This window comes from Eleutherodactylus coqui, chromosome 1, assembly GCF_035609145.1.
Source record: "Eleutherodactylus coqui strain aEleCoq1 chromosome 1, aEleCoq1.hap1, whole genome shotgun sequence".
In the NCBI taxonomy this organism is placed as follows: Eukaryota; Metazoa; Chordata; class Amphibia; order Anura; family Eleutherodactylidae; genus Eleutherodactylus; species Eleutherodactylus coqui.
Genome location: NC_089837.1, coordinates 105,532,208 through 105,543,743, shown reverse-complemented (window position 1 = coordinate 105,543,743; position 11,536 = coordinate 105,532,208).

Below are 11,536 nucleotides of genomic sequence, written 5' to 3'. Positions count from 1 at the left end.
CTCACACCTACTAGGTACTCTCCACAAGGAGAAACTATACTATTCTCGACCCACATCATAGGACTCTCAGCCAGCAATTGACTGTACACGGATGAGGGAATATTACATGTTATATCCACGAATTACTTCAGAGGGGTTTTTGATGCACGGCGTTATCCTGATTGTCAGATTGGAGTTGAAAAGGAATTTTTCTTTTCCCCTAAGGAACCTTTCACACAGGCAGAATTTTCTGCACCAAAATCTACACGGCTCGATGCAGAACGAAAATAGCTGAAAATCAGTGTGCAATTCTGTATCAAAATGCGCAACTAGCCCTGCAGATTTGGTGTGGAATTCCACAGCATTTTCACAGAATAATTATACCCATGTGAAAGGTCCCTAAAATGAGGAAAATTGGCTTCTAACTCATGGGGGGTTTGCATTCTTCTAGATAAACATTGCAGAATTGGCTGAACTAGATGGACATGTCTTTTTTTTCAGCCTTACACACTTACTATGAGGGACAAAAACACAGAAATAGCAGTCTGTACATGAACATATTTTCATTTTGGAGAAGAATGGCTTTGGCTTAATGTTGCAAGGTCTGTTAAAAGGTCAGACACTGATTGGCAGGAAAGCTACCTTCTAATAGGTGTACCATCTCCAATTTGAATTCCCAAGAGAAGCATTTATGACCTTTCACACAGGTAGAATTGCTCCACAGGACGCAGGGGAATTCAATCACCCTGTATAGCCTCTCACCATCTGCCAGTAAATGAGAGCCCAAGCACTTTCAAGTAGCTCACTGCATGCTGTAAGTTGTAGCTTTGTGGACACACAATAGGGAGACAGGCCTTGTAATAGATCTTCTTGAACAGGGAAGAGCCACAGAGTGGCAATGAGCCTGTTGATGAGGTCCCATACCACACGTGACAAGGCCAGTCTTGCGTAATGCGAATCACCGGCAGGCCCTTCATCTTGACCTTCTTGAGAAGTTCAGGTATGAGAGGAAAGATGTACAGGAACTGGAATTCTGCCCAAGGAATTACTAGGCTATATACTTCTCGCGCCTGAGGGTCCTGAGTTCTGGACATGTAGATTGGAAGTTTGTGATTGAATGGATCGACTGGATGCCACAACATTAATGTCCAGATGACCCAATCTCTGATAGAGCGCCTGAAAACATGGTGGAATGTAACTCTCATTCTCCTGAGTCAATTGTTTTTCTGCTCCGGAAGAGGACTATCCAATCGTTCACACCCGGTATGTAAACTGCCGAGAAGGCTAGACAATCTTCGGCCCATGTCAGGATCTTCACTGCGGGTTCCCCTTTGGCGATTCATGTACATGATGGCCCTCGTGTTGTCGAGGAGACCCGTCACCTGGGCGCAAAGTGTTTAAAGGGGTTGTCCCGCGGCAGCAAGTGGGGTTATACACTTCTGTATGGCCATATTAATGCACTTTGTAATGTACATCGTGCATTAAATATGAGCCATACAGAAGTTATTCACTTACCTGCTCCGTTGCTAGCGTCCCCGTCGCCATGGTGCCGTCTAATTTCGATGTATTCTGGTGTTTTTAGACGCGCTTGCGCAGTCCGGTCTTCTGGGTGGTGAATGGGGCCGCTCGTGCCGGAGAGCTGGTCACCGCGTCGTCATCGTAGCTCCGCCCCATCACGTGTGCCGATTCTAGCCAATCAGGAGGCTGGAATCGGCAATGGAACGCAAGGAAGGAGAAGAAAATCCACGGAGCACCATGGGAGAAGACCCGCGGTGCACCGTGGGAGAAGACCAGCGGCACCATCTTTAAAAGAAGAAAAGAAGAAGCTGCAGAACGCTGATGCAGGTAAGCGCAATGCCATTTTTAAAAACTAACCTATGCTTTCTTTTTAACAGGGCAGAATGCGGGGGTAAGTGAAAAAAAAATAATTTCGCTTTCGCCGCGGGACAACCCCTTTAAGTAATAAAGGAATGTCCCGCATTTCCAAGACGGTTATTAGAAAGGTGGACTCAAAGTGCCCTACGCAGTGAGTTTCTGCAGCGTACTGCCACGGTTGAGGAGACAGACGTTCATTTTGAGAACCTGACAGTGCAGCGTCAGTAAGGAGGTGCTGATATGAATCTATGGGGAGTCTAGGCAGCAGAAAAAAACGGGAATTTTTTCTTACCGATAATTCCCTTTCTGGAAGACATCATGACAGCATACGCTGGAGGTTGCTCACCTGCTGACCTGAAGGGACAGGAAGAGGCAGAGTATAAAAAGAACCTCCCCTCCACCAACACCAGTGCGTTCCAAATGACCACAGTGACCAGCTATTTAACCAGAAGGTTTGTTTTTATTGACATCACACACCTCAGAAGTCAAAGCATACACATTACCTCGTGTTGGACAAACTAGGGTAACCATGTTGGTAAGGGGGGGAAAAAAAGCCCGTATGCTGTCATGATGTCTTCCAGAAAGGGAATTATCGGTAAGAAAAAATTCCCGTTTTCCCCATGACATCATGACAGCATACGCTGGAGGAATACCAAATAAGTGGCATGGGCTTTTTAGGGAGGGATTATGGCTTGGAGCACCTTCCTACCGAAGGATGCGTCCTGACTATATTTAATGTCCAGCCTATAATGTTTAATGAAAGTATGGCCTGAAGTCCATGTGGCTGCGTTACAGATTTGCTCAATCGACGCGTGCGCTCTCTCTGCCCAAGAGGATGCCACCGCTCTCGTTGAGTGGGCCTTCAATCCTTCTGTAGGGGGGATGCCCTTGGCCTTGTAGGCCTCCTGGATGGCTCTCCTGAGCCACCTGGCGATCGCATCTTTAGAAGCGGCCTTTCCTTTGGCCTGCCCCTGAAATTGAACGAAAAGTTTGTCAGACTTCCTGAAACTTTCCGTTGCCTCAAGGTACGCTAGTACCGCTCTTTTGACATCTATATTGTGGAGCTTTTGTTCTTTTCCATTTTTGAAATTTTGGCAAAAGGCTGGAATAACTATTGGTTGGCCCTTGTGGAAATCTGACAATACTTTAGGCTGGAAGGACAGGTCTAAAGAAAAAACTATTTTGTCTGGGTGGATAGTCATATATGGGGCCCTTCGTGAGAGGGCCTGGATTTCCCCCACGCGTCTGGCCGACGTAACTGCCACAAGCAGGGCTACCTTGAACGTCAGCCAGGCGATGGATAGATCCGTAATCGGTTCGAATGGGGGGGTCGCAGAAGGCCTGAAGGACTATGGTCAGATCCCAGGGTGGTGCCGTGGGCCGTGTGAATGGATGTAATCTGCTCGCCCCTCTAAGAAATCTCCTAATCCACCTGTGCTCCGCCAGCGCGAGATCGAAGAATGCCCCCAAGGCCGCAATTTGGACTTTGAGGGTATTCGGACTCAAACCTTTATCCAGGCCCGCCTGGAGAAAATCTAAGATTTTACGGACGTCTGGCTGGTCCAGCTGCTGGATGTCCTGGCCTAACCACTCCGAAATTTTTTTCCAGACTTTGGAGTAGATTTTGTGTGTCGAGGGTTTAAGGCTCTCGCTAATGGTGGAAATAACATTAGGGGAAGGACCCTTCCCTAGGAACTTTACCCGCTCAAGCACCAGGCCGTAAGCCTGAACTTGTGAACTTCCGGGTAAAGAAGAGGGCCCTGCGACAGTAGGTCCGGTCTTGTTGGAAGGTGGAAGGGCTCTCCCACTGACAGGGATCTCAGGAGGGGGAACCACGGTCTTTTGGGCCAATATGATGCTACAAAAATTACTGTTAGGGTTGACTGCAGTAACTTCCTTAGCAGGAGCGGGATTAGTGGTAGAGGGGGAAAGGCATACGCTAGGTCCCAATCCCAGGGGTGAGAGCGTCCGTGCCCAAGGCCTGTTTCTCTGGGCCTCTGGAAAAGAAAAGCCGGCATTTGGTGTTTGCGCTTGACGCAAAGAGGTCTACTTCTGGTACCCCCCACTTCTCCACAAGAAGGCTGAACACCTCTAGATGGAGTTCCCACTCTCCTGGGTCCACTTTCCTTCTGCTTAAAAAGTCCGCGGCTGAGTTCTCGGCTCCTTTTATATTAAAGGCCGATAGGGACTTTGTTGTGCCTTCCGCCCATTGAAGGATCCGCCCCGCCAGTCGTTGTAGTGGAGGATTCCTGGTGGTACCCTGGTGGCGAATGAGTGATACTGTTGTCATATTGTCTGAGAAGATCCTCACATGCTTCGCCACTAACCGTGTTTGCAGGCTACGCAGGGATTTCCATACTGCTTTAAGCTCCCTAAAGTTCGATGAGCTAGCTTTCTCATGAACGTCCCAGGCCCCCTGTACATAACCGCCTTCAAAGTGGGCCCCCCACCCTTTGGCGCTGGCATCGGTCGTGATTATTACTGCCGGGTCCAAATTCCAATCGGATGCCTGAGACAGGTTGTCCGACGACACCCACCAACGGAGTGAAGCTCTGGCTTCCGCAGAAATAGGGATTGTCTGATCAAGCGAAGCCTGCAACTTGTCCCAATTCTGGAGAATTAGTGACTGGAGTCCGCGACTATGGAACCGGGCCCAGGGGACCACGCCGATGCACGACGTCATTAGTCCCAGGATCCGCATTGCGTCTCTTATCGTTACCCTATGTTTTTTATAGAGGTTGGAACATTCCTCTATGATAAGGTGTTTTCTTAGGGGAGGAAGGGACGAATTTTGTAGACTGGAATCCAGGATGACACCCAGGAATTTCTTCCTGGTTTCTGGCTCCATGTTGGATTTTGACTCGTTAATAATCCAGCCAAGCTCCTTAAATAATTGCAATGTGGACTCCAAGTGTGATCTCAGAGTAGACGGGGAATCTGTCACCAATAGGAAGTCGTCCAAGTAGGGGATGATCATGACACCCTGATTTCGTAAGAAGGCCACCATTTCTATCACGACCTTGGAAAAAATTCGCGGAGCCGAGGAGATTCCAAATGGGAGGCAGACGAACTGAAAGTGGCAGATTTCCCCCTCCACCCCCAGCGCAAACCTCAGGAACTTTTGTGAGTTGGCGTAAATAGGGATGTGAAAATAGGCATCCTTAAGGTCTATTGTAGCCATTACATTATCTCTGGCAATTAGAGGAGTTGCAGTTCTAATGGTTTCCATTTTGAACTCCCTATATTCAATGAATCTATTCAGTTGTTTGAGATTGATAATGGTGCGGTGGGAGCCATCTGGTTTGGGAACCAGAAAGAGGGGGGGATAGAAACCTTTTCCCTGTTCCTTCTTGGGGACCGGGATAACCGCGCCGAGACCCTGCAGGTTCCGTACGCCCTCCAACAGAGCCTGTTCTAGGCCTAGAGACTGGGTTGGGGTTATCATAAATCTGTCCGGGGGGCGGGATAGTAGCTCGATCCTGTACCCCTCCGACACTAGGTGCAGTACCCACTCGTTAGTTGTAATACTACGCCAGCTATTGGAACAGCGAGCCAGTCTTACCCCTTCCGATAAGACCATCTTCCGGTCTTCCCCTTCCCGGCGTACGTGGACGAGGGATGAGGAGTGAAGGGTCTCTTGGGTGGTCTGGTGGCAGGCAGTCCGTGACTCTTGTCAGCTGCTTTCTCCAGCAGACGATCCAGGTCTGGTCCAAATATGCGCCCGCCCCGGACCGGTAGGGTACATAGCCTATTTTTGGAAGCTGAGTCCCCCGACCACTCTTTTACCCACACTGCCCTTCTGGCGGTGTTCGATAGTGCTGCTATGCGGGCTCCGAAGCGGACTGTTTCCATTGAAGCATCCGCCAGAAACCCTGTTGCCATCCGTAGCAGAGGGATGCCACTTGCGAACTCCTCCCTAGGGGCTTTTTGATCGACTAGGGCTGCAAATTGGTCCAACCAGATTGCCATGGAACGAGCCACGGAAGTGGCCGCGATGTTGGATTTCATGATCAGACCGGAGGTAGACCAGGCTTTACGCATGGTTGTGTCCACCTTATGGTCCAACGGGTCCTTTAAGTGGGACGTATCCTCAAAGGGTAATCCGGACTTTCTGGATACCATGGCAATTGCCGCATCGACTTTTGGTATCTCGTCCAAAAAGGACACCTCATCTCCCGGAAATAAAAGGCGTTCTTTGAATTCCCTAGGAATTAGCGGAGCCTGATCCACGCCCTCCCACTCATTTAGAATCAGCTGCTTGAGCCTGGCGTTTACGGGGAATGAAGATTTCCGTTGCGGGAGTAACCCCGCGAACATATCCTCCTGGACTGTGCGGGGTTGCCGCACGTCTTCCTCCACCTGCATGGTTCTGCGTACAGCTTTTAGCAGTTGATCCATGTCTGAGGTAGAGAAAAGATATTTTTTGTCCTCCTGCGTCACTTCCCCGTCAAAATCCATATTTTCCGCTATGTCGGAGTCGGACTCAGACACCGCCGGAACCGACCTGCGTGTAACCCCGGAAGGCCCAGGTTGGAGGTCCGAGAGGGAGGACTGCACTTCTTCCCGGACGACTGACCGAATTTCGGCCATAAGGGAAGTTTTTTCCTCCTGCATAACTTTTGCAGAACAGGTAGCACATAACGTTTTTGTGCAGGAGTCGTCGAGTTTGGTTAGACATACTGGACATTTTTTACTCCTTCGTCTAGCCTCCCTCGGTTTTTGAGTATCCCTGTCAGTTTGGAGGGTCTCTGGGTCCTCTCTGGCCGACATCTTGCGTCTTGCAGGAACGCTTCCTGTACTTAGGATCGTTCCTTAGCGTGGGGAAACACCACCAGCTGATGCAGGGGCAGCAGATTTATAAATTCGGCGCCGGCCGCGCCAGGCCACGCCCCCTTTGCGGAGCATCTGATGTCACCGCGCTGTATTCCGCCGCCCTGGAGCGCTCCTGTCGGCCCTGGACGCGGAGATGGCGGCCGCCGCCTGAAATGACGGCCGCAGTGGTGCCGGCAGCCCGTACTTGGACCCCAGCCCACGCAGTCCCCGGAAAGCGCCCAGATGGGGTCCTTCCCACTGGGGTTGCCGGGGCTGCCCGAAGAAAAACGCCGCCGCTTCGCCGGTAAGTCCTCCTCCGGCATGGGACAGCGTCGCTGGAGCTCTGCCGTTGCTGTCCTGAAGGGACAGGAAAAACACTGGTGTTGGTGGAGGGGAGGTTCTTTTTATACTCTGCCTCTTCCTGTCCCTTCAGGTCAGCAGGTGAGCAACCTCCAGCGTATGCGGTCATGATGTCATGGGGAAAAAGCGCGTTGAACCTTTCGAAGTAGTCGGATCTTCCGATCTAGAGAGTTCATTGATTGGGCCATTCTCTCGCAGTGGAACCACTGGAGAGGCTATGTGCAAAACTGCCCGAAGGGATTGGCCTCAAAAGGACGAGACCATCAGTCCCAGTACTCTCATGCAGTGACAAATGGTCACCGGAGACTAGATCTGCAGGGAGTGCACCTTTGACTGAACGAAGTGCACTTTCAGAAACAGGAGCAGAACCCTGGCCTGTGTCATGTCAAATGACAGACGCGCAAAAAAAAAAGTGTCAAGAGATATCCAACCAAGTCAGAGCTTTCAAAGCGAGTGGATGGCAAAAAGGAAGAATTGCTGGTGCACTCAAATCAGGAAGCTAGACGTCCTTGATGTCAATAGAGGACAGAAACTCCTCCAGTGCCATCGATGCTATAACCGATCTCAAGGACTCCATGTGGAAATGTCAGACCCGGGCAAAGTGATTTAACTTTAGTGCCATCCTTTTCGGGTAAAATGAAAAAGGTTTGAATAGAATACCTGGAAGCATTCTTAGGGAGGAACAGGGACTCTCTCACCACCTGAGAGGACAGAGCCTGTATCACATGAGTCAAAGCAGTGACTTGTGAAGGAGGAGCTGGGATTCTACAGCTGAAGAAGCGTTCAGGGGTGTGGACTGATATTTTATGGTGTATCCTGAGGAGATGAGCCCAGGAGCCTGATTTCTATACTAGGAAAGATCTTTAAAGGGGTTGTCCCGAGGCAGCAAGTGGGTCTATACACTTCTGTATGGCCATATTAATGCACTTTGTAATGTACATTGTGCATTAATTATGAGCCATACAGAAGTTATAAAAAGTTTTATACTTACCTGCTCCGTTGCTGGCGTCCTCGTCTCCATGGTGCCGACTAATTTTCGCCCTCCGATGGCCAAATTAGCCGCGCTTGCGCAGTCCGGGTCTTCTTCTTTTATGAATGGGATCGCTCGTGCAGGATGCCGGCTCCGTGTAGCTCCGCCCCGTCACGTGCCGATTCCAGCCAATCAGGAGGCTGGAATCGGCAATGGACCGCACAGAAGCCCTGCGGTCCATGAAGACAGAGGATCCCGGCGGCCATCTTCAGCAGGTGAGTATGAAGACGCCGGACCGCCGGGATTCAGGTAAGCGCTGTGCGGGTGGTTTTTTTAACCCCTGCATCGGGGTTGTCTCGCGCCGAACGGGGGGGGGGGGGGGTTTAAAAAAAAAAAAAACCCGTTTCGGCGCGGGACAACCCCTTTAAATAGATTATTAAACAGTATGTATGCAAGTACTTGGATAAAAATGGAGTAATTAACCAGAGCCAGCATGGGTTTGTAACAAACAAGTCATGCCAGACGAATCTAATTTCCTTCTATGACAGAATCACAGACTGGGTTGATCAGGTAAATGCAGTGGATATAGTAGATCTTGACTTTAGTAAAGCATTTGACAAAGTATCTCATACTGTACTTATTGAAAAAAATGACAAAATATGGGATTGACAAGGCAACTGTTAGGTGGATTCACAACTGGCTGAGTGATCGTACTCAAAGAGTGGTCATAAATAGATGTACATCCAAGTGGGAGAATGTGTCAAATGGGGTACCACAAGGCACTGTCCTAGGCCCAGTGTTGTTCAACATTTTTTATAAATGATCTGGAGAAGGGAATACTGATCAAATTTGCCAATGACACAAAGCTAAGAGGGATAGCTAACACTAGGGAAGAGAGAGAGCGTATTCAAAAAGATCTAGAAAAGCTTGCACAGTGGGCAGCGACTAACAGAATGGTATTTAACAGGGAGAAATTCTCCATCTGGGCAAGAAAAATGGAGGAAAAAAAACAAACCACAGAATAGAATTGGATCATAGACTGAACATGAGTAAACAATGTGATGCAGTAGCCAAAAAGGCAAACACAATTCTGGGATGCATTAAGAGAAGCATGGAGTCTAGATCACTACACTTTCTTGGTCAGACCTCATCTGGAATACTGTGTCCAGTTCTGGGCACCCCGCCTTAAAAAAAAAAAAAAAAAAGACAAACTGGAGCAAGTTCAGAGAAGAATTACCAAGATGGTGAGCGGTCTGCAAATCATGTCCTATGAGGAACAGTTAAAGGGGTTGTCCCGCGCCGAAACGGGTTTTTTTTTTTTTTTCAACCCCCCCCCCCCCCCCCCCCCCGTTCGGCGCGAGACAACCCCGATGCAGGGACGTACAGAAAGCTCACCGGAGCGCTTACCTTAATCCCCACGCTCCGGTGACTTCTATACTTACCTGTGAAGATGGCCGCCGGGATCCTCTGCCTCCGTGGACCGCAGCTCTTCTGTGCGGTCCACTGCCGATTCCAGCCTCCTGATTGGCTGGAATCGGCACGTGACGGGGCGGAGCTACACGGAGCCCCATAGAGAACAGGAGAAGACCTGGACTGCGCAAGCGCGGCTAATTTGGCCATCGGAGGGCGAAAATTAGTCGGCACCATGGAGACGAGGACGCTAGCAACGGAGCAGGTAAGTAAAAAACTTTTTATAACTTCTGTATGGCTCATAATTAATGCACAATGTATATTACAAAGTGCATTAATATGGCCATACAGAAGTGTATAGACCCACTTGCTGCCGCGGGACAACCCCTTTAAAGGATCTGGGAAATGTTTAGCTTGCAAAAAAGGCTGAGAGGAGACTTGATGTCTACAAATATCTGAAGGGCTGTCACAGTGCAGAGGGATCAGCCGTATTCTCATTTGCACAAGGAAAGACTAGAAGCAATGGAATGAAACTGAAAAGGGAGAAGACAGATTACATAATAGAAAAAAATCTGACAGTGAGGGTGATCCATGAGTGGAAGAGGTTACCATGGGAGGTTGCGAGTTCTCCTTCAATGGAAGTGTTCAAACAAAGGCTGGACAGACATCTGTCTAGGATGATTTAGTGAATCCTGCACAGAGCAGGGGGTTGGACCCGATGACCCTGGAGGTCCCTTCCAACTCTACCATTCAGAGTCCGAGATGTGAATGAACTAGGTCTCCCTGAACAGTGAAAGTAGTTGTCCCTAGGTCTCCCTGAACAGTGAAAGTAGTCGTCCCTAGATAGATTTGGTGGGGGATGGCCTTCATGCAAAAGATTTCATGGAGGCCGACTTGGAGTAAGGAGGTTAGAGATGCCAGTAAGGCCACAGTTTAAAAGAGGGTGTGCCATTTCGGTCCTGCAAGGGTTTCTTGTTTTCTGAGGTCCTGGGGCTGGAGCAACGAAAAGAACGAAACAGGCAGTTTCTCCTGTACAGATCTCACATGGCTGGGATTTATTTTGTGTAAGATAAAACTCTTCCCATAAAGTGACCTTTGAAATAATCTTGTCCAGTCTGGCGCCAAAGAGGCATGAGCTGACGAAGAGGGGGGGTGACGTGTTAATGAACACTTATAGAGGCAGCAGCTATGCCAGGATTTGAGCCATAGTGTTTAGCGCAAGGTTACCGAAGCAACTTGAGCCAATAGTCTGGCTGTATTTAGATAGATATTCCCCAGCAGATAGGCTTGGTGGGGGAAGTTTAATTCTTCCGGAGGAGATCCAGAAAGAATGTGCCGATGTAGTTGCTGATCCCACTGCTTCAAAGGAATCTTTGGTGAAGAATTCTAGCTTTTTGTCCCACACATCCTTAAAAGGACTAAGCATCAGGCATAAGCAAGATGGTACGTTTGGACAAACGGGAGACTGGGGGGGGGGGGTCCAGTTACTAATTTTTAAATTTAAATAAAAAAGTAGTAGTTTATTTTTGATGCAACTCCCTTCAATTTACACTTCTAATTGTCACCTTATACGCCGGTATACAGTGGAGAAAAAAAAATAAATTCATTACTCACCTCCCACGGCGTTCTGTCGCGCTCCGGCAGGATGTCGCTCGCTCCGGCAGGCTGTCGCTCGCTCCTCGTCCCCGGCGCAGCATAGCTTTCTGAATGCGGGGCTTGAAATCCCCGCTTCCAGAAAGCTAATACACACGCCGGCAGCCATGACATCATTGAATGGCTGTGATTGGCTAAAGCACACGTGGCTTCAGCCAATCACACTATTCAATGACATCATTGAATGGGTGTGATTGCTAACACGTGCGCCTTCAGCCAATCACAGCCATTCAATGCTGTCATGGCTGCCGGCGTGTGTATTAGCTTTCTGGAAGCGGGGATTTCAAGCCCCGCATTCAGAAAGCTATGCTGCGCCGGGGACGAGGAGCGAGCGACCGCCTGCCGGAGCGAGCGACATCCTGCCGGAGCGCGACAGAACGCCGTGGGAGGTGAGTAATAAATTTTTTTTTTTTTTACACTTTTTTTTTTTTTGTATTACCGGCGCATAAGACGACCCCCGACTGCAGAGCAGATTTT